The sequence below is a fragment of the Heptranchias perlo genome, chromosome 33 (assembly GCF_035084215.1).
Source record: "Heptranchias perlo isolate sHepPer1 chromosome 33, sHepPer1.hap1, whole genome shotgun sequence".
NCBI lineage: Eukaryota > Metazoa > Chordata > Chondrichthyes > Hexanchiformes > Hexanchidae > Heptranchias > Heptranchias perlo.
This window is the reverse complement of record NC_090357.1, coordinates 31,125,890-31,148,280: the sequence shown is the minus strand read 5'-3', so window position 1 is coordinate 31,148,280 and position 22,391 is coordinate 31,125,890.

The window sequence follows — 22,391 nt, the reverse complement described above, 5'->3', positions numbered from 1 at the left end:
AAGCAGCAGGTGTTCCCTTTGGAGGGATTTTGCTAGTGTTGGTGCCCATGGCTTATAGTTTATACAATAGTTTATACAATCCTCCACACTGTAATTACACAACAATCAAGACCTATCTTAACTATCGCAATTCTATACTTGATAATTCAGCCGATTGGACAAGACGTCATGTGTTCTCTACACCTACATTAGGGTCCTGGCCTTCACGTGGGGTTAAAACCCTCTTAATAACCAGCTCAGGCTAGGTGCGTGAGAGAAACGTCTGCAATTGATTGGATCAGCTGACTTACACAAGATTCTTATGTACCTTAACACTATGCGACATTAACACCAGCCTGTGTTTGTCGCCACTACAGACTTGTTCAAATTACAATTTCACACCGTTCCGAATATTAAAATTTTGTTTTACTCTAAAAGTCTGTAGCCTTGTTACCTCTTTTTTTCTCTGGAGCCTTTACTAGCAGTTGACCATCTGTTGGCCCCATACAGCAACCTCAACATCACTCTAGTTATTTTACCGGTTTCACAGATCTACTCCGTTATTGCTCTCTCTCAGCCCGTTACTACAACACCGCAGCTAACAATATCGAGTAATCTGTCACGTGCCTCTCTTTTTTTTCCCTTTTTTTTCTCCTTGTCTATATGAAACACATTTCCTATGATCGCCTTCCAATTCCTAAAGGCAAACAGAAGAATTAGTCACGTCAGTTAATGCATACATTTACTAATTGCAGTGCGTCTGCGGCTTGTACAGACAACATGTGTCCGTACTTACCGGGGATCACAAGCGATCTCGGTGGGACCTCCATGAAACTGTTGAAAACTTAAAACTTAATATTACTTATTCTGTACAAAGCATTAACACCCAAACAAGAATAAGACAAGTGAGAATTTATTAAGAAACTTGTACAAGTGGAAGTGTACCTCAAACAATGGTTGAGGCTACATCTTCGCCGAGTTCAAGAAACAGCTCACGTTTATACAGTTCAGTAACAACGTCCACCTGTCATGGAATATGGGCGTACATGTACATTCTTTATTGGTTCAGGTAGTTAGTCAATCAAAATAGGGAACCCACCCTCTGGTTCCCATGGCCGTCTCGATATTTTGGATGCAGGCCTGGGAAAGTGCTTTTTCCCTAAGAAACAGTCTTTATTATCAGTAAGTCTGTAGCTAGTCTCAAGGCTATATGGTCATTCATTTCTGTTAGTCAGACAGCTATCAGCATGAGAAAGCTCAAAGTAATTACACAATTGTGCTTCTATGTGTTTTCGTGAGAAACTATTATGTGAGCTTTAAATTGAATTAGCTGGTCAGTTAATATGGTCAAATATCCATCATGCATTTCTACATTCGTGAGTTGGTGTATTAGAGAGTTAATATGGTCAGGTATCTCTTTATGCATTTCCACATTATCCTGGAACAATGTTACAGCATAATCCCTATCCAGGAACAGTATTACAGCATAATGCCCATCCAAGAAGAGTAATATAACAAATCGCTTATCCAGGAACAATTTAAAGCACAATGCCTATCCAGGAACAGTAATCCAATGCAATGTCTATTCAGGAACAGAATTACAACACAATGCCGATACAAGAACAGTAATACAACACAATGACTATTCAGGAACAGTATTCCAGTTGTATGCCGCTCCAGGAACAATATTACAGCACGATGCCTATCCAGGTACAGTAATGCAACAGAATGCTTAGCACAATGTCTATCCAGGGTAGGTATTCTGCGGCGTCACCTCCTGACTCCCCAAAGCCTTTCCACCATCTACAAGGCACAAGTGTGGACTGTGATGGAATACTCTCCACTTGCCTGGATGAGTGCAGCTCCAACAACACTCAAGAAGCTCGACACCATCCAGGACAAAGCAGCCTGCTTGATTGGCACCCCATCCACCACCCTAAACATTCACTCCCTTCACCACCGGTGCACAGTGGCTGCAGTGTGTACCATCCACAGGATGCACTGCAGCAACTCGCCAAGGCTTCTTCGACAGCACCTCCCAAACCCGCGACCTCTACCACCTAGAAGGACAAGAGCAGCAGGCGCATGGGAACAACACCACCTGCACGTTCCCCTCCAAGTCACACACAATCCCGACTTGGAAATATATCGCCGTTCCTTCATCGTCGCTGGGCCAAAATCCTGGAACTCCCTTCCTAACAGCACTGTGGGAGAACCTTCACCACATGGACTGCAGCGGTTCAAGAAGGCAGCTCACCACCACCTTCTCGAGGGCAATTAGGGATGAGCAATAAATGCCGGCCTCGCCAGCGACGCCCACATCCCGTGAACGAATAAAAAAAAGAACAATATTACAGCACAATGCCTGTCTAGAAACAATATTACAGCATGTGCCTGTCCAGGAACAGTATTAAAGAACAATGCATATGCAGTAACGGTATTACAGCACAATGCCTATCAGGGAACATTAATACAATGCATTGCCTATTCAGATACAGTATTACAGCACAATGGGCGCTAAATTGGGCCGTGTAGTGCCCATTGTTTCGGTGCTACACGGCCTCTCTGACATCCAAGATGGTGTCTTGGATGCGCACGCAAGTTTCCAGCTTGATGTGCACCGGACGCCATCTTGGTATAGGAGTTGGTGCAGGCGCAGATAACGAACGCTGGAATCATGTAAAGTAGGAAGAAAATGGCTTCAATCAGCGTGCGACGCTGATTTAAAGCGATAGACACCATTTTGGGACTTAACACTCAACTCAATGCACAGTCTTAACCCCCGACCATCTGATCGTGTCTTAGAGTGGCTGGAGGACCCCCCACCAATGCTATTTAAAGGGACCATGCAGGATTTACAGGTTAATGACTGGATTATTGCTTCTGGCTGCTGAGACATTTGTAACTGTTTTTGGAGGTCTCCTAGACCTGAATACTAGGACATAAGATAAGAACATAAGAAATAAGACCAGGAGTAGGTCATCGGCCCCTCGAGCCTGCTCCACCATTCAACAAGATCATGGCTGATCTTCTACCTCAACACCATTTTCCTGCACCATCCCCATATCCCTTGATGCCTTTAATATCTAGAAATCTATTGATCTCTGTTTTGAATGTACTCGATGACTGAGCCTCCACACCCCTCTGGGGTAGAGAATTCCAAAGATTCACCACCCTCTGAGTGAAGAAACTTCTCCTCATCTCAGTCCTAAATGGCCTGCCCCTTATTCTGAGACTGTGACCCCTGGTTCTAGACTCCCCAGCCAAGGGACATCGTCTAACATTTAGAGCTAGGCCTTGCAGGAGTGAAGTTAGGAAATGCTTCTACACACAAAGGGTGGGAGATGTTTGGAACGATCTTCTGCAGACGGCAGTTGATGCTAGCTCACTTGTGAATGTTAAATCTGAGATTGATAGATTTCTGTGAACCAAGGGTATTTAGGGATAGGGGGCTAAGGCGGGTATATGGAGTTAGGTCACAGGTCCCCCATGATCTCACTGAATGGCGGAACATGCTTGAGGGGCTAACTTGCTGCCTCTTGATATGCGATACCCTCTCCTGCAAGAAAGTGTGATGTGTGTCTGGGTGATGTTCCTGTCATGGTTGAATAGCTGCCTGTGTGTGTGGCCTGTGAGTTGTGGGTAGGCGGCTTGCAACACTATTAATGTGTAAGGGTGAGAGGAAGCATCTGGTTGGAAGAGTTGAGTACTGATGGAAAGAGTTTGTTGGTATGTGGGTGATGAGGGGTGTAGTGTGTGGGGCAGTTGGGAGGAGACGCCACTTGACAGTTGACTTCACTCACCTTGACCGCTCATGTCAAAGCATTGAACTTCTTCCTGCACTGTATCCACATTCATGATGCTGTGAGCCTGGCATTGACTTCGTCCCCCGCTGCCTCCCACTGCCTTTCGGATATATGTCTGGAGGGCCTCTTGCCCCCCAACCCCCACGCTGATATAGGATGTCCCTCCTTCTGTCCACCTCTTGACACAAGGCCTCTAGTGCATCAGCAGAGAACCTTGGTGCATGCACTCTCACAGGCCTGGTACAAAGTTAGATCGGCAGATTGGTGAGGTCTGGTGTGCAGATTGGAGGATGTGGGATTTAGTAGTACGCAACCTTTATTCAATGTTTTAACATAACTCATCAGTGTGTAACCATAGGGATGGGACCTGCATTTGTGTTTTATGTGTGTGATGGCTGATCTCTGTTCAGACTCTGTGCAGACAGTAGACTGTTATTTTCAGCAAATAACAGGTGCCAGCCACCTTTAAGAGATTTCTAAGAAACATCTTCCCTTTAAGAGTTTGAGCTCCATCTGGTGGTGGACTGTGTGAATTGCATTGATTCCAGTGGGAGACCCGGATTGGAACGTTGATTGCAGGTCAGTCCTCGGACCGGCCGAAACTCGCGTCCTGCCTGCGCAGGGGTCATTGGGCGTGGGGTAATATCACATCACGCTACCCGTGCCCAAAGACGGCCTTATCCAATTTTTCCCCCAATGTCTATACAAGAACACGATGTGGAGATGCCGGTGATGGACTGGGGTTGACAATTGTAAACAATTTTACAACACCAAGTTATAGTCCAGCAATTTTATTTGAAATTCACAAGCTTTCGGAGGCTTCCTCCTTCCTCAGGTGAACGTGGAAATGAAATCCTCAAACCCTTCGCACCCTGGTGATTACAGATAGTCTTTCCAACTGCCCGTTGCCAAGGCAATCACAGTGTGCAGACAGAGAGGTGTTACCTACAAGTCCACCGAATATACAAACCACCAAAAAAAAACAGAGAGAGGCAGAAACATGGAAAAGACAGCAAATGACCCCTTATATTAAAAACAGATAACATTTCTCCGCAGCCTTCAACGTGTCATCAATGACGACGAACACCTCGCTATGGCCATCCCCACACCTCCACTACTCGCCTTTAAACAGCCACCCAACCTCAAACAAACCATTGTTCGCAGCAAATTACCCAGCCTTCAGGAGAACAGCGTCCACGACACCACATAACCCTGCCACGGTAACCTCTGCAAGACATGCCAGATCATCGACACAGATACCACCATCACACGAGAGGACACCACCCACCAGGTACAAGGTTCATATTCCTGTGACTCGGCCAACGTTGTCTACCTCATACGTTGCAGGAAAGGATGCCCCAGAGCATGGTACATTGGCGAGACCATGCAGACGGTGCGACAACGGATGAACGGACACTGTGCAACAATCGCCAAACAGGAGGGTTCCCTCCCAGTCGGGGAACACTTCAGCAGTCATGGACATTCATCCACCGACCTTCGGGTAAGCGTACTCCAAGGCGGCCTTCGAGACACACGACAACGCAAAATCGTCGAGCAGAAATTGATAGCCAAGTTCCGCACCCATGAGGACGGCCTCAACCGGGATCTTGGGTTCATGTCACGCTACACGTAACCCCACCAGCGAACAAATGTTATCTGTTTTTAATATAACGGGTCAGTTGCTGTCTTTTCTATGTTTCTGCCTCTCTCTCTGTTTTTTTTGGGTGTTTGTATATTCGGTGGCCTTTTAGGTAACACCTCTCTGTCTGCACACTGCGATTGCCTTGGCAACGGGCAGTTGGAAAGGCTATCTGTAATCACCAGGTATTGTTCTGTGATTTATAAATGCGAAGGGTTCGAAGATTTCATTTCCACAACATTCACCTGAGGAAGGAGGAAGCCTCCAAAAGCTTGTGAATTTCAAATAAAATTGTTAGACTATAACTTGGTGTTGTAAAATTGTTTACAATATACAAGAACAGTAACACAACACAATGTCTATTCACAAACAGTATTACAGCACAATGCCTAGTCAGGAACAATATTACATCACAATGCCTATCCACAAACAGTATTACAGCACAATGCCTGTCCACAAACAGTATCACAGCACAATGCCTGTCCAGAAACAGTATTACAGCACAATGCATGTCCAGATACAGTATTACAGCACAATGCCTGTCCAGAAACAGTATTACAGCACAATGCCTGTCCAGAAACAGTATTACAGCACAATGCATGTCCAGATACAGTATTACAGCACAATGCCTGTCCAGAAACAGTATTACAGCACAATGCCTGTCCAGAAACAGTATTACAGCACAATGCCTAGTCAGGAACAATATTACATCACAATGCCTGTCCACAAACAGTATTACAGCACAATGCCTGTCCAGAAACAGTATCACAGCACAATGCCTGTCCAGAAACAGTATTACAGCACAATGCCTGTCCAGAAACAGTATTACAGCACAATGCCTGTCCAGAAACAGTATTACAGCACAATGCATGTCCAGAAACAGTATTACAGCACAATGCATGTCCAGATACAGTATTACAGCACAATGCCTGTCCAGAAACAGTATTACAGCACAATGCCTGTCCAGAAACAGTATTACATCACAATGTCTGTCCAGAAACAGTATTACAGCACAATGCCTGTCCAGAAACAGTATTACATCACAATGTCTATCCAGAAACAGTATTACAGCACAATGTCTGTCCAGAAACAGTATTACAGCACAATGCCTGCCCAGAAACAGTATTACAGCACAATGCCTGTCCAGAAACAGTATTACAGCACAATGACTGTCCAGAAACAGTATTACAGCACAATGCCTGTCCAGAAACAGTATTATAGCACAATGTCTGTCCAGAAACAGTATTACATCACAATGTCTATCCAGAAACAGTATTACAGCACAATGTCTGTCCAGAAACAGTATTACATCACAATGTCTATCCAGAAACAGTATTACAGCACAATGACTGTCCAGAAACAGTATTACATCACAATGTCTATCCAGAAACAGTATTACAGCACAATGTCTGTCCAGAAACAGTATTACAGCACAATGCCTGCCCAGAAACAGTATTACAGCACAATGCCTGTCCAGAAACAGTATTACAGCACAATGCCTGTCCAGAAACAGTATTACAGCACAATGCCTGTCCAGAAACAGTATTACAGCACAATGCCTGTCCAGAAACAGTATTACAGCACAATGCCTGTCCAGAAACAGTATTACAGCACAATGCCTGTCCAGAAACAGTATTACAGCACAATGCCTAGTCAGGAACAATAATACAACACAATGTCTATCCAGGAACAGTATAAAAGCACAGCGCCCGTCTAAGAACAGAATTACACACAATGCCAATCCAGGAACAATGGGCTCAATTTTCAAATGGGAGTCCGGGTGCATTGTGGGACGGGGGAGCATCGAAAATCGGGAAAATCCGGAGCGGGAAAGGAAGCCGGCTCCAACCCGCCGACTTCCGCGTTTTACACCGACCCATCTGCGCGCTTCAGGAACCCGGAAGTCCCGCTGGTAATTTAATGCCGACAGGCTGACATTTAAAGAAGTCATTCAGATATTTAAATTTGTTAAAGTAATTAATTTAATGTGATCGAGACAGGGAAAGGATTTTCATTCTGCCTCAGCCTGTTTCCCGTGCTGTGGGAAACAATCCATGGTGAAGGAGACGGGTTTCAGCCGTTTGACTGATGGGGATAAAAGGTGAGTTATTGCAGCAGGGCACTCAGTTCTCTCAGACAAACTTTTGGCTGAAAGATCTTTGTGTTTAGACTGAAAATTCTTGGTTTCCACTCAGAATTGTTCTGTTTACACATATTAATCAAATTTCCAGACCCTCTCACTCACACCGTCAGGATGGGGGGCACCATGGCTGCATTCACCACTACATCCGAGGATGAGCAACATCACCAGCCTCACCAGGCACGGTGTCCACCTCCGCCACTTGGAGCTCCACAACACAGTGCTGCGCCACAGGCACCTGCACAAGAGCAGAGAGGGCAACAACAGAGAGAGTGACATCGCAGGAGGCACTACCCTCGCCACAGGGTCCACAGACCGAGGCTCAGCTTCCTGGACCTCTCTGAGGAGCAGTGCATACGGAGGCTCAGAGTCAGTCGCCAGGTAGTCGCAGTCATCTGCAGCCTCCTTCATGCCGAGCTGCTCCCGGCTGGGCCCGAGCAGCATCTCCTTACCCGTCGCTGATAAAGTCATCACTGCCCTCAACTTCTCCGCCTCCGGGTCATTCCAGGGTGCCACCGGGGACATCGCCGGGGTCTCTCAGTCGTCTGCCCACAAGTGCATAAGGCAGGTCACCGACGGCTTGTTTCGCAACGTCTCGCACTACGTCAACTTCCCCATGGACGACCTCAGCCAGACGGAGAGGGCAGTGGGATTCCACACTGTGTCTGGCTTCCCACAAGTGCAGGGTGTAATCGATTGCACCCATATAGCAATCCGAGCACCTCCACACGAGCCAGGACTGTTCATCAACAGGAAGGGCTATCACTCCATCAACACTCAGCTCGTTTGTGACCACCGCAAGAGATTCCTTCACGTGTGCGCCAGATACACTGGCAGCTGCCATGATTCATTCATTCTGAGGGAATCCAACATCCCGCCCCTCTTCCACGCACTGAACACCCTTAAGGGCTGGCTCCTCGGGGACAAGGGATACCCCCTGCACACATGGGTCATGACACCTCTGAGGAACCCCATCAGTGAGCAGCAGCGTCGATACAACGACATCCACATCACCACCGGGTCTGTAATTGAACATGTGATAGGACCGCTCAAGATGCGATTTCGGTGCCTCGATGGTTCTGGGGGAGCGCTTCAATACGCACCAGTGAGAGTGGGTCGCATTACTGTCGTGTGTTGTGTCCTCCACAACATGGCGCTACAGAGAGGGGTACAGGTTGATGAGGCCCCATCCCCTCATCCACCATCCAAATCTGCAATCAACATTGAGGAGGAGCAGGAGGAAGAGGAGGAGGACGAGGAGGAGGAGGATGACGAACCCATGGGCAGAGCAGCGGGTCACCTGGCTGCTCGTGAGGCCAGGGAGTCACTCATTTGTGAACGGTTCTCATAAGATCAGACAGTGAGAATAGTCCAGTCCTCACTCCACCAGGAAAGAGCAGTGCCCACACCAGTCCCCCCACAATGCCTATTGAGCACGTCAAGTAGGAAGTGTGATGTGTGTGAGTGTGAACAGGATTTTGGGTAGAAAGTATGAAGTGTGTGAGTGTGAACAGGATATTGGGTAGAAAGTGTGATGTGCGTGAGTGTGAACTGGACATCAGGTAGAAAGTGTGATATGTGAGTGTGAACAGGACGTCAGTTTGAAAATGCGATATGTGATTGTGGACAGGATGTCGGGTAGAAAGTGTGATGTGTGAGTGTGAACTGGATGTCGGGTAGAAAGTATGATGTGTGCGTGTGAACAGGGCATTAGATAGAAAGTGTGATGTGTATGAGTTGAACAGAACATCAGGTAGAAAAAGTGTAAGTGTGAACAGGGCATTGGGTTGAATGTGTGCTATGTGTGAGTGTGAACAGGATGTCGGGTAGAAAGTGTGATGTGTGTGAGTGTGAACAGGACAACGGGTAGAAAGTGTGTTATGTGTGAGTGTGAACAGGATGTTAGGTATCAAGTATGATGTGAGTGAGTGTGAACAGGAAGTAGGGAAGAAAGTGTGACGAGTGTGAGTGTGAACAGGATGTCGGCAAGAAAGTGTGATGAGTGTGAGTGTGAACTGGATGTTGGGTAGAAAGGGTGAGGTGTGGGTGTGAACAGGACGTCGGGTAGAAAGTGTGATTTGTATGAATGTGAAGAGCACATCAGGTAGAAAGTGTGATGTGAGTGTGAACCGGACATCAGGTAGAAAGTGTGATATGTGTGAATGTGAAGAGCACATCAGGTAGAAAGTGTGATGTGAGTGTGAACCGGACATCAGGTAGAAAGTGTGATATGTGTGAGTGTGAACAGGACATTAGGTAGAAATTGTGATGTGTGAGTGTGAACAGTGTATCAGGAAGAAAGTGTGATGTGAGTGTGAACAGGACTTGAGTAGAAAGTGTGATGTGTGTGAGTGTGAATAGGACATAGAGTAGAAAGGGTGATGTGTGAGTGTGAACAGGATGTCGGGTAGAACGTGTGAGTGTGAATAGGACATTGGGAAGAAAGTGTAATGTGTGTGAGTGTGAACAAGACATCAGGTAGAAAGTGTATGATGTGAGTGTGAACAGGACATTGGGTAGAAAGTGTGATATGTGTGAGTGTGAACAGGACATTAGGTAGAAATTGTGATGTGTGAGTGTGAACAGTGTATCAGGAAGAAAGTGTGACGTGAGTGTGAACAGGACTTGAGTAGAAAGTGTGTGATGTGAGTGTGAACAGGACATTGGGTAGAAAGTGTGATATGTGTGAGTGTGAACAGGACGTCAGGTAGAAAGTGTGAGATGTGAGTGTGAACAGGACATTGGTTAGAAAGTGTGATATGTGTGAGTGTGAACAGGACATTGGGTCGAAAGTGTGAGTGTGAATAGGACGATGGGTAGAAAGTGTGATGTGTGTGAGTGTGAACAGGATGTTGAGTAGAAAGTGTGAGTTTGAATAGGACGTTGGGTAGAAAGTGTGATGCGTGTGAATGTGAACAGGACGTCAGGTAGAAAGTGTGATGTTTGAGAGTTTCAATAGGATGTTGGGTAGAAAGTGTGAGTGTGAATAGGATGTTGGGTAGAAAGTGTGATGTGTGTGAGTGTGAACAGGATGTCGGGTAGAAAGTGTGATATGTTTGAGTGTGAACAGGATGTCGTGTAGAAAGTGTGTGGTGTGTTAGTGTGAATAGGACGTTGGGTAGAAAGCATGATGTGTGAGTGTGAACAGGATGTTGGGTAGAAAGTTTGATGTGTGTGAGTGTGAACAGGACATCAGGTAGAAAGTGTGAAATGTGAGTGTGAACAGGACATTGGGTAGAAAGTGTGATGTGTGTGAGTGTGAACAGGATGTAGGGTCAAAAGTGTGATGTGTGTGAATGTGAACGGGATTTCTGGTAGAAAGTGTGATGTGTGTGAGGGTTGACAGGACGTCGGGTAGAAAGTGTGATGTGTGTCAGTGTGAATAGGACGTTGGGTAGAAAGTGTGATGTGTGTGAGTGTAAACAGGACATCAGGTAGAAAATGAGGTATGCGTGTGAACAAGATGTCAGGTAGAAAGTGTGATGTGTGTGAGTGTGAACAGGACATTGGGTATAAAGTGCGAGGGGTGTGAGTGTGAACAGGATGTCAGGAAGAAAACATGATGTGTGTGAGTGTGAACAGCGTATCAGGAAGAAAGTGTGATGTGAGTGTGAACAGGACACCAGGTAGAAAGCAAGATTTGTGAGTGTGAACAGTGTATCAGGAAGAAAGTATGATGTGAGTAAGAACAGGACGTGGTGTAGAAAGTGTGACATGTGAATGTGAGCAGGAGGTGGTGTAGAAAGTGTAAAGTGTGAGTGTGAGCAGGAGGTGGTGTAGAAAGTGTGATGTGTGAGTGTGAACAGCATGTGGTGTAGAAAGTGTGATTCGTAAGTGTGAGCGAGACATGGTGTAGAAAGTGTGATGTGTGAGCAGGACATGGTGTAGAAAGTGTGATGTGTGAGTGTGAGCAGGAGGTGGTGTCGATGGTGTGATGTGTGAGTGTGAGCAGAAGGTGGTGTAGAAAGTGTGATGTGTGAGTGTGAGCAGGAGGTGGTGTAGAAAGTGTGATGTGTGAGTGTGAGCAGGAGGTGGTGTAGAAAGTGTGATGTGTGAGTGTGAGCAGCATGTAAGGTAGAAAGTGTGATGTGTGTGAGTGTGAACAGGATGTCGGGGAGAAAGTGTGATGTGTGTGAGTGTGAACAGGATGTTAGGTAGAAAGTGTGATGTGTGTGAGTGTGAACAGGATGTTGGGTAGAAAGTGTGATGTGTGTTAGTGTGAACATGATGTTGGGTAGAAAGTGTGTAGTGTGGGAGTGTGAACAGGATGTCGGGTAGATAGTGTGTGTGTGAATTGGGCATTGGGTATAAAGTATGATGTGTGAGTGTGAACAGGACGTGGTGTAGAAAGTGTGATGTGTGAGTGTGAACAGGACGTGGTGTAGAAAGTATGATGTGTGAGTGTGAACAGGATGTGGTGTAGAAAGTGTGATGTGTGAGTGTGAGCAGGAGGTGGTGTAGAAAGTGTGATGTGTGAGTGTGAGCAGGAGGTGGTGTAGAAAGTGTGATGTGTGAGTGTGAACAGGATGTAAGGTAGAAAGTGTGATGTGTGTGAGTGTGAACAGGATGTCGGGTAGAAAGTGTGATGTGTGTGAGTGTGAACAGGATGTTGGGTAGAAAGTGTGATGTGTGTTAGTGTGAACATGATGTTGGGTAGAAAGTGTGTAGTGTGGGAGTGTGATCAGGATGTTGGGTAGATGGTGTGTGTGTGAATTGGGCATTGGGTATAAAGTATGATGCGTGAGTGTGAACAGGACGTGGTGTAGAAAGTGTGATGATTGAGTGTGAACAGGACGTGGTGTAGAAAATGTGATGTGTGAGTGTGAGCAGGAGGTGGTGTAGAAAGTGTGATGTGTGAGTGTGAGCAAGAGGTGGTGTACAAAGTTTGATGTGTGAGTGTGAGCAGGAGGTGATGTAGAAAGTGTGATGTGTGAGTGTGAGTAGGACATGGTGTAGAAAGTGTGATGTGTGAATGTAAGCAGGAGGTGGTGTAGAAAGTGTGATGTGTGAGTGTGAGCAGCAGGTGGTGTAGAAGTGTGATGTGTGAGCAGGAGGTGGTGCAGAAAGTGTGATGTGTGAGTGTGAGCAGGAGGTGGTGGAGAAAGTGTGATGTGTGAGTGTGAGCAGGAGGTGGTGTAGAAAGTGTGATGTGTGAGCCCATTCGCACACCGGGCAATCGCAGGCTGACTGTGTTTGAACGCGATCTGCTATTGGAGAGAAGGATCGTGTGTAATTGGAGGAATGTATTTGTGGCGAAGAGCACGGGTTCAGTGTGTGTAATGGTGAATGGCGAAGTGTGAATGGTGAAGGGTGAAGTGTGAAGGGTGAGGTGTGAATGGTGAAGGGTGAAGGGTGAATGGCAAAGTGTGAAGGGTGAAGTGTGAATGGTGAAGGCTGAAGTTGTGAATGGTGAAGTGTGAATGGGTGAATGGTGAAGTGTGAATGGTGAACAGTGAATGGTGAAGTGTGAAGGGTGAATGGTGAAGGGTGAAGTGTGAATGATGAAGGGTGAAGGGTGAAGTGTGAATGGCGAAGTGTGAATGGTGAAGGGTGAAGTGTTAATGGTGAAGTGTGAATGGCGAAGGGTGAATGGTGAACAGTGAATGTTGGAGTGCGAAGGATGAATGTTGAAGGGTGAAGTGTGAAGGGTGAAGTGTGAATGGTGAATGGTGAAGTATGAAGTGTGAATGGTGAAGAGTGAAGTTGAAGTGTGAAGGGTGAAGGGTGAAGTGTGAAGGGTGAAGGGTGAAGTGTGAATGGTGAAGAGTGAAGGGTGAAGGGTGAATGGTGAAGGGTGAAGGGTGAAGGGTGAAGTGTGAAGGGTGAATGGTGAAGGGTGAAGGGTGAAGAGTGAAGGGTGAAGGGTGAAGAGTGAATGGTGAAGTGTGATGTGTGAAGTGTGAATGGCGAAGTGTGAATGGCGAAGTGTGAAGGATGAATGGTGAAGGGTGAAGTGTGAATGGTGAATTGTGAAGTGTGAATGGTGAAGTGTGAAGTGTGAATGGTGAAGTGTGAAGTGTGAAGTGTGAAGTGTGAAGTGTGAATGGTGAATGGTGAAGTATGAAGTGTGAATGGTGAAGAGTGAAGTTGAAGTGTGAAGGGTGAAGGGTGAAGTGTGAAGGGTGAAGGGTGAAGTGTGAATGGTGAAGAGTGAAGGGTGAAGTGTGAAGGGTGAAGGGTGAAGGGTGAAGTGTGAAGGGTGAATGGTGAAGGGTGAATTGTGAATGGAGAAGTGTGAAGTGTGAAGGGTGAATTGTGAATGGTGACGTGTGAAGTGTGAATTGTGAATGGTGAATGGTGAAGTGTGAAGTGTGAATTGTGAATGGTGAAGTATGAAGTGTGAATGGTGAAGGGTGAAGGGTGAAGTGTGAAGGGTGAATGGTGAAGGGTGAAGTGTGAAGTGTGAAGTGTGAAGTGTGAATGGTGAAGTATGAAGTGTGAATGGTCAAGGGTGAAGTGTGAAGGGTGAAGTGTGAAGGGTGAATGGTGAAGGGTGAAGTGTGAATGGTGAAGTGTGAAGTGTGAATGGTGAAGGGTGAAGTGTGAATGGTGAAGTATGAAGTGTGAATGGTGAAGGGTGAATTGTGAATTGTGAAGTGTGAAGTGTGAATGGTGAAGGTGAAGTGTGAAGTGTGAATGGTGAAGGGTGAAGTGTGAATGGTGAAGTGTGAATGGTGAAGTATGAAGTGTGAATGGTGAAATGTGAATGGTGAAGGGTGAATTGTGAAGTGTGAAGTGTGAATGGTGAAGTGTGAATGGTGAAGGGTGAAGTGTGAAGTGTGAAGTATGAAGTATGAAGTGTGAATGGTGAAGGGTGAAGGGTGAATTGTGAAGTGTGAATGGTGAAGGGTGAAGTGTGAATGGTGAAGTATGAAGTGTGAATGGTGAAGGGTGAAGTGTGAAGGGTGAAGTGTGAAGTGTGAATGGTGAAGTGTGAATGGTGAAGTATGAAGTGTGAATGGTGAAGGGTGAATGGTGAAGTGTGAAGTGTGAAGTGTGAATGGTGAAGTGTGAATGGTGAAGGGTGAAGTGTGAAGTATGAAGTGTGAATGGTGAAGGGTGAAGGGTGAATTGTGAATTGTGAAGTGTGAAGTGTGAATGGTGAAGGGTGAAGTGTGAATGGTGAAGTGTGAATGGTGAAGTATGAAGTGTGAATGGTGAAGGGTGAAGGGTGAATTGTGAATTGTGAAGTGTGAAGTGTGAAGTGTGAATGGTGAAGGGTGAAGTGTGAAGTGTGAAGTGTGAAGTGTGAAGGGTGAAGTGTGAAGTGTGAAGTATGAAGTGTGAATGGTGAAGTGTGAAGGGTGAAGGGTGAAGTGTGAATGGTGAAGGGTGAAGGGATAAGTGTGAAGGGTGAAGTGTGAAGTGTGAATGGTGAAGGGTGAATTGTGAATGGTGAAGTGTGAATGGTGAAGGGTGAATTGTGAATGGTGAAGTGTGAAGTGTGAAGTGTGAATGGTGAAGGGTGAAGTGTGAATGGTGAAGTATGAAGTGTGAATGGTGAAGGGTTAAGTGTGAAGGGTGAAGTGTGAATGGTGAAGTGTGAAGTGTGAAGTGTGAATGGTGAATGGTGAAGGGTGAAGTGTGAATGGTGAAGTATGAAGTGTGAAGTGTGAATGGTGAAGTGTGAAGTGTGAAGTGTGAAGTGTGAATGGTGAAGGGTGAATTGTGAATGGTGAAGTGTGAAGTGTGAAGTGTGAAGTGTGAAGTGTGAATGGTGAAGGGTGAATTGTGAAGTGTGAAGTGTGAAGTGTGAAGTGTGAATGGTGAAGGGTGAATTGTGAATGGTGAAGTGTGAAGTGTGAATGGTGAAGTATGAAGTGTGAAGGGTGGAGGGTGAAGTGTGAAGGGTGAAGTGTGAATGGTGAAGTGTGAAGTGTGAATGGTGAAGTGTGAAGTGTGAAGTGTGAATGGTGAAGTGTGAAGTGTGAAGGGTGAATTGTGAATGGTGAAGTGTGAAGTGTGAAGTGTGAATGGTGAAGTATGAAATGTGAATGGTGAAGTGTGAAGTGTGAAGTGTGAATGGTGAAGTGTGAAGTGTGAAGTGTGAATGGTGAAGTGTGAAGTGTGAAGGGTGAATGGTGAAGTGTGAAGTGTGAAGTGTGAATGGTGAAGTGTGAAGTGTGAAGTGTGAATGGTGAAGTGTGAAGTGTGAAGGGTGAATTGTGAATGGTGAAGTGTGAAGTGTGAAGTGTGAATGGTGAAGTATGAAGTGTGAATGGTGAAGGGTGAAGTGTGAAGTGTGAAGTGTGAATGGTGAAGGGTGAAGTATGAAGTGTGAATGGTGAAGGGTTAAGTGTGAAGGGTGAAGTGTGAATGGTGAAGTGTGAAGTGTGAAGTGTGAATGGTGAATGGTGAAGGGTGAAGTGTGAATGGTGAAGTATGAAGTGTGAAGTGTGAATGGTGAAGTGTGAAGTGTGAAGTGTGAATGGTGAAGGGTGAATTGTGAATGGTGAAGTGTGAAGTGTGAATGGTGAAGGGTGAATGGTGAAGGGTGAAGTGTGAAGTGTGAAGTGTGAATGGTGAAGGGTGAAGTGTGAATGGTGAAGTATGAAGTGTGAATGGTGAATGGTGAAGGGTGAAGTGTGAATGGTGAAGTATGAAGTGTGAAGTGTGAATGGTGAAGTGTGAAGTGTGAAGTGTGAAGTGTGAATGGTGAAGGGTGAATTGTGAATGGTGAAGTGTGAAGTGTGAATGGTGAAGGGTGAATTGTGAATGGTGAAGTGTGAAGTGTGAAGTGTGAATGGTGAAGGGTGAATTGTGAATGGTGAAGTGTGAAGTGTGAATGGTGAAGTATGAAGTGTGAAGGGTGAAGGGTGAAGTGTGAAGGGTGAAGTGTGAATGGTGAAGTGTGAAGTGTGAATGGTGAAGTGTGAAGTGTGAAGTGTGAATGGTGAAGTGTGAAGTGTGAAGTGTGAAGTGTGAATGGTGAAGGGTGAATTGTGAATGGTGAAGTGTGAAGTGTGAAGTGTGAAGTGTGAATGGTGAAGGGTGAAGTGTGAATGGTGAAGTATGAAGTGTGAATGGTGAAGTGTGAAGTGTGAATGGTGAAGGGTGAATTGTGAATGGTGAAGGGTGAAGTGTGAAGTGTGAATGGTGAAGGGTGAAGTGTGAACGGTGAAGTATGAAGTGTGAATGGTGAAGGGTGAAGTGTGAATGGTGAAGTGTGAAGTGTGAAGTGTGAATGGTGAATGGTGAAGGGTGAAGTGTGAATGGTGAAGTATGAAGTGTGAATGGTGAAGGGTGAAGTGTGAAGGGTGAAGTGTGAAGTGTGAAGTGTGAAGTGTGAAGTGTGAATGGTGAAGGGTGAATTGTGAATGGTGAAGTGTGAAGTGTGAATGGTGAAGGGTGAATGGTGAAGGGTGAAGTGTGAAGTGTGAAGTGTGAATGGTGAAGGGTGAAGTGTGAATGGTGAAGTATGAAGTGTGAATGGTGAATGGTGAAGGGTGAAGTGTGAATGGTGAAGTATGAAGTGTGAAGTGTGAATGGTGAAGTGTGAAGTGTGAAGTGTGAAGTGTGAATGGTGAAGGGTGAATTGTGAATGGTGAAGTGTGAAGTGTGAATGGTGAAGGGTGAATTGTGAATGGTGAAGTGTGAAGTGTGAAGTGTGAATGGTGAAGGGTGAATTGTGAATGGTGAAGTGTGAAGTGTGAATGGTGAAGTATGAAGTGTGAAGGGTGAAGGGTGAAGTGTGAAGGGTGAAGTGTGAATGGTGAAGTGTGAAGTGTGAATGGTGAAGTGTGAAGTGTGAAGTGTGAATGGTGAAGTGTGAAGTGTGAAGTGTGAAGTGTGAATGGTGAAGGGTGAATTGTGAATGGTGAAGTGTGAAGTGTGAAGTGTGAAGTGTGAATGGTGAAGGGTGAAGTGTGAATGGTGAAGTATGAAGTGTGAATGGTGAAGTGTGAAGTGTGAATGGTGAAGGGTGAATTGTGAATGGTGAAGGGTGAAGTGTGAAGTGTGAATGGTGAAGGGTGAAGTGTGAACGGTGAAGTATGAAGTGTGAATGGTGAAGGGTGAAGTGTGAATGGTGAAGTGTGAAGTGTGAAGTGTGAATGGTGAATGGTGAAGGGTGAAGTGTGAATGGTGAAGTATGAAGTGTGAATGGTGAAGGGTGAAGTGTGAAGGGTGAAGTGTGAAGTGTGAATGGTGAAGGGTGAAGTGTGAAGTGTGAAGTGTGAATGGTGAAGTATGAAGTGTGAATGGTGAAGGGTGAAGGGTGAAGTGTGAAGGGTGAAGGGTGAAGGGTGAAGTGTGAATGGAGAAGGGTGAATTGTGAATGGTGAAGTGTGAAGTGTGAAGTGTGAATGGTGAAGTGTGAATTGTGAAGTGTGAATGGTGAAGTGTGAAGTGTGAAGTGTGAATGGTGAAGTATGAAGTGTGAAGGGTGAAGTGTGAAGTGTGAAGGGTGAAGTGTGAATGGTGAAGTGTGAAGTGTGAATGGTGAAGTGTGAAGTGTGAAGTGTGAATGGTGAAGTGTGAAGTGTGAAGTGTGAATGGTGAAGGGTGAATTGTGAATGGTGAAGTGTGAAGTTTGAAGTGTGAAGTGTGAATGGTGAAGGGTGAAGTGTGAATGGTGAAGTATGAAGTGTGAATGGTGAAGTGTGAAGTGTGAATGGTGAAGGGTGAATTGTGAATGGTGAAGGGTGAAGTGTGAAGTGTGAATGGTGAAGGGTGAAGTGTGAACGGTGAAGTATGAAGTGTGAATGGTGAAGGGTGAAGTGTGAAGGGTGAAGTGTGAATGGTGAAGTGTGAAGTGTGAAGTGTGAATGGTGAATGGTGAAGGGTGAAGTGTGAATGGTGAAGTATGAAGTGTGAATGGTGAAGGGTGAAGTGTGAAGGGTGAAGTGTGAAGTGTGAATGGTGAAGGGTGAAGTGTGAAGTGTGAAGTGTGAATGGTGAAGTATGAAGTGTGAATGGTGAAGGGTGAAGGGTGAAGTGTGAAGGGTGAAGGGTGAAGGGTGAAGTGTGAATGGAGAAGGGTGAATTGTGAATGGTGAAGTGTGAAGTGTGAAGTGTGAATGGTGAAGTGTGAATTGTGAAGTGTGAATGGTGAAGGGTGAAGTGTGAATGGTGAAGTATGAAGTGTGAATGGTGAAGGGTGAAGTTTGAAGGGTGAATTGTGAATGGTGAATTGTGAAGTGTGAAGTGTGAATGGTGAGTGGTGAAGGGTGAAGTGTGACTGGTGAAGTATGAATTGTGAATGGTGAAGGGTGAATTATGAATGGTGAAGTGTGAATTGTGAATTGTGAATGGTGAAGTGTGAAGTGTGAAGTGTGAAGGGTGAATGGTGAAGGGTGAAGTGTGAATGGTGAAGTATGAAGTGTGAATGGTGAAGGGTGAAGTGTGAAGGGTGAATTGTGAATGGTGAATTGTGAAGTGTGAAGTGTGAATGGTGAGTGGTGAAGGGTGAAGTGTGACTGGTGAAGTATGAAGTGTGAATGGTGAAGGGTGAATTATGAATGGTGAAGTGTGAATTGTGAATTGTGAATGGTGAAGGGTGAAGTGTGAATGGTGAAGTGTGAATGGTGAAATGTGAATGGTGAAGTGTGTATGGTGAAGTGTGAAGTGTGAAGTGTGAAGTGTGAATGGTGAAGTGTGAAGTGTGAAGTGTGAAGTGTGAATGGTGAAGGGTGAATTGTGAATGGTGAAGTGTGAAGTGTGAAGTGTGAATGGTGAAGGGTGAAGTGTGAATGGTGAAGTATGAAGTGTGAATGGTGAAGTGTGAATTGTGAATGGTGAAGGGTGAATTGTGAATGGTGAAGGGTGAAGTGTGAAGTGTGAAGTGTGAATGGTGAAGGGTGAAGTGTGAATGGTGAAGTATGAAGTGTGAATGGTGAAGGGTGAAGTGTGAAGGGTGAAGTGTGAATGGTGAAGTGTGAAGTGTGAATGGTGAATGGTGAAGGGTGAAGTGTGAATGGTGAAGTATGAAGTGTGAATGGTGAAGGGTGAAGTGTGAAGGGTGAAGTGTGAAGTGTGAAGTGTGAATGGTGAAGGGTGAAGTGTGAATGGTGAAGTATGAAGTGTGAAGTGTGAATGGTGAAGGGTGAATTGTGAATGGTGAAGTGTGAAGTGTGAAGTGTGAATGGTGAAGTGTGAAGTGTGAAGTGTGAAGTGTGAAGGGTGAAGGGTGAAGTGTGAATGGTGAAGTATGAAGTGTGAATGGTGAAGGGTGAAGTGTGAAGGGTGAAGTGTGAATGGTGAAGTGTGAAGTGTGAAGTGTGAATGGTGAATGGTGAAGGGTGAAGTGTGAATGGTGAAGTATGAAGTGTGAAGTGTGAATGGTGAAGTGTGAAGTGTGAAGTGTGAAGTGTGAATGGTGAAGGGTGAATTGTGAATGGTGAAGTGTGAAGTGTGAATGGTGAAGGGTGAATTGTGAATGGTGAAGTGTGAAGTGTGAATGGTGAAGGGTGAATTGTGAATGGTGAAGTGTGAAGTGTGAATGGTGAAGTATGAAGTGTGAAGGGTGAAGGGTGAAGTGTGAAGGGTGAAGTGTGAATGGTGAAGTGTGAAGTGTGAATGGTGAAGTGTGAAGTGTGAAGTGTGAATGGTGAAGTGTGAAGTGTGAAGTGTGAAGTGTGAATGGTGAAGGGTGAATTGTGAATGGTGAAGTGTGAAGTGTGAAGTGTGAATGGTGAAGGGTGAAGTGTGAATGGTGAAGTATGAAGTGTGAATGGTGAAGTGTGAAGTGTGAATGGTGAAGGGTGAATTGTGAATGGTGAAGGGTGAAGTGTGAATGGTGAAGTGTGAAGTGTGAAGTGTGAATGGTGAATGGTGAATGGTGAAGTATGAAGTGTGAATGGTGAAGTGTGAAGGGTGAATGGTGAAGTGTGAAGTGTGAAGTGTGAATGGTGAAGGGTGAAGTGTGAACGGTGAAGTATGAAGTGTGAATGGTGAAGGGTGAAGTGTGAAGGGTGAAGTGTGAATGGTGAAGTGTGAAGTGTGAAGTGTGAATGGTGAATGGTGAAGGGTGAAGTGTGAATGGTGAAGTATGAAGTGTGAATGGTGAAGGGTGAAGTGTGAAGGGTGAAGTGTGAAGTGTGAATGGTGAAGGGTGAAGTGTGAAGTGTGAAGTGTGAATGGTGAAGTGTGAAGTGTGAAGTGTGAATGGTGAATGGTGAAGGGTGAAGTGTGAATGGTGAAGTATGAAGTGTGAATGGTGAAGGGTGAAGTGTGAAGGGTGAAGTGTGAAGTGTGAATGGTGAAGGGTGAAGTGTGAAGTGTGAAGTGTGAATGGTGAAGTATGAAGTGTGAATGGTGAAGGGTGAAGGGTGAAGTGTGAAGGGTGAAGGGTGAAGTGTGAATGGAGAAGGGTGAATTGTGAATGGTGAAGTGTGAAGTGTGAATGGTGAAGTGTGAATTGTGAAGTGTGAATGGTGAAGTGTGAAGTGTGAAGTGTGAATGGTGAAGTATGAAGTGTGAAGGGTGAAGTGTGAAGTGTGAAGGGTGAAGTGTGAATGGTGAAGTGTGAAGTGTGAAGTGTGAAGTGTGAATGGTGAAGTGTGAAGTGTGAAGTTTGAATGGTGAAGTGTGAAGTATGAAGTGTGAATGGTGAAGGGTGAAGTGTGAAGTGTGAATGGTGAAGGGTGAAGTGTGAAGTGTGAAGTGTGAATGGTGAAGTATGAAGTGTGAATGGTGAAGGGTGAAGGGTGAAGTGTGAAGGGTGAAGGGTGAAGGGTGAAGTGTGAATGGAGAAGGGTGAATTGTGAATGGTGAAGTGTGAAGTGTGAAGTGTGAATGGTGAAGTGTGAATTGTGAAGTGTGAATGGTGAAGTGTGAAGTGTGAAGTGTGAATGGTGAAGTATGAAGTGTGAAGGGTGAAGTGTGAAGTGTGAAGGGTGAAGTGTGAATGGTGAAGTGTGAAGTGTGAAGTGTGAATGGTGAAGTGTGAAGTGTGAAGTGTGAATGGTGAAGTGTGAAGTGTGAAGTGTGAAGTGTGAATGGTGAAGGGTGAATTGTGAATGGTGAAGTGTGAAGTGTGAAGTGTGAAGTGTGAATGGTGAAGGGTGAAGTGTGAATGGTGAAGTATGAAGTGTGAATGGTGAAGTGTGAAGTGTGAATGGTGAAGGGTGAATTGTGAATGGTGAAGGGTGAAGTGTGAAGTGTGAATGGTGAAGGGTGAAGTGTGAACGGTGAAGTATGAAGTGTGAATGGTGAAGGGTGAAGTGTGAAGGGTGAAGTGTGAATGGTGAAGTGTGAAGTGTGAAGTGTGAATGGTGATTGGTGAAGGGTGAAGTGTGAATGGTGAAGTATGAAGTGTGAATGGTGAAGGGTGAAGTGTGAAGGGTGAAGTGTGAAGTGTGAATGGTGAAGGGTGAAGTGTGAAGTGTGAAGTGTGAATGGTGAAGTATGAAGTGTGAATGGTGAAGGGTGAAGGGTGAAGTGTGAAGGGTGAAGGGTGAAGGGTGAAGTGTGAAGTGTGAAGTGTGAATGGTGAAGTGTGAATTGTGAAGTGTGAATGGTGAATGGTGAAGGGTGAAGTGTGAATGGTGAAGTATGAAGTGTGAATGGTGAAGGGTGAAGTTTGAAGGGTGAATTGTGAATGGTGAATTGTGAAGTGTGAAGTGTGAATGGTGAGTGGTGAAGGGTGAAGTGTGACTGGTGAAGTATGAAGTGTGAATGGTGAAGGGTGAATTATGAATGGTGAAGTGTGAATTGTGAATTGTGAATGGTGAAGTGTGAAGTGTGAAGTGTGAAGGGTGAATGGTGAAGGGTGAAGTGTGAATGGTGAAGTATGAAGTGTGAATGGTGAAGGGTGAAGTGTGAAGGGTGAATTGTGAATGGTGAATTGTGAAGTGTGAAGTGTGAATGGTGAGTGGTGAAGGGTGAA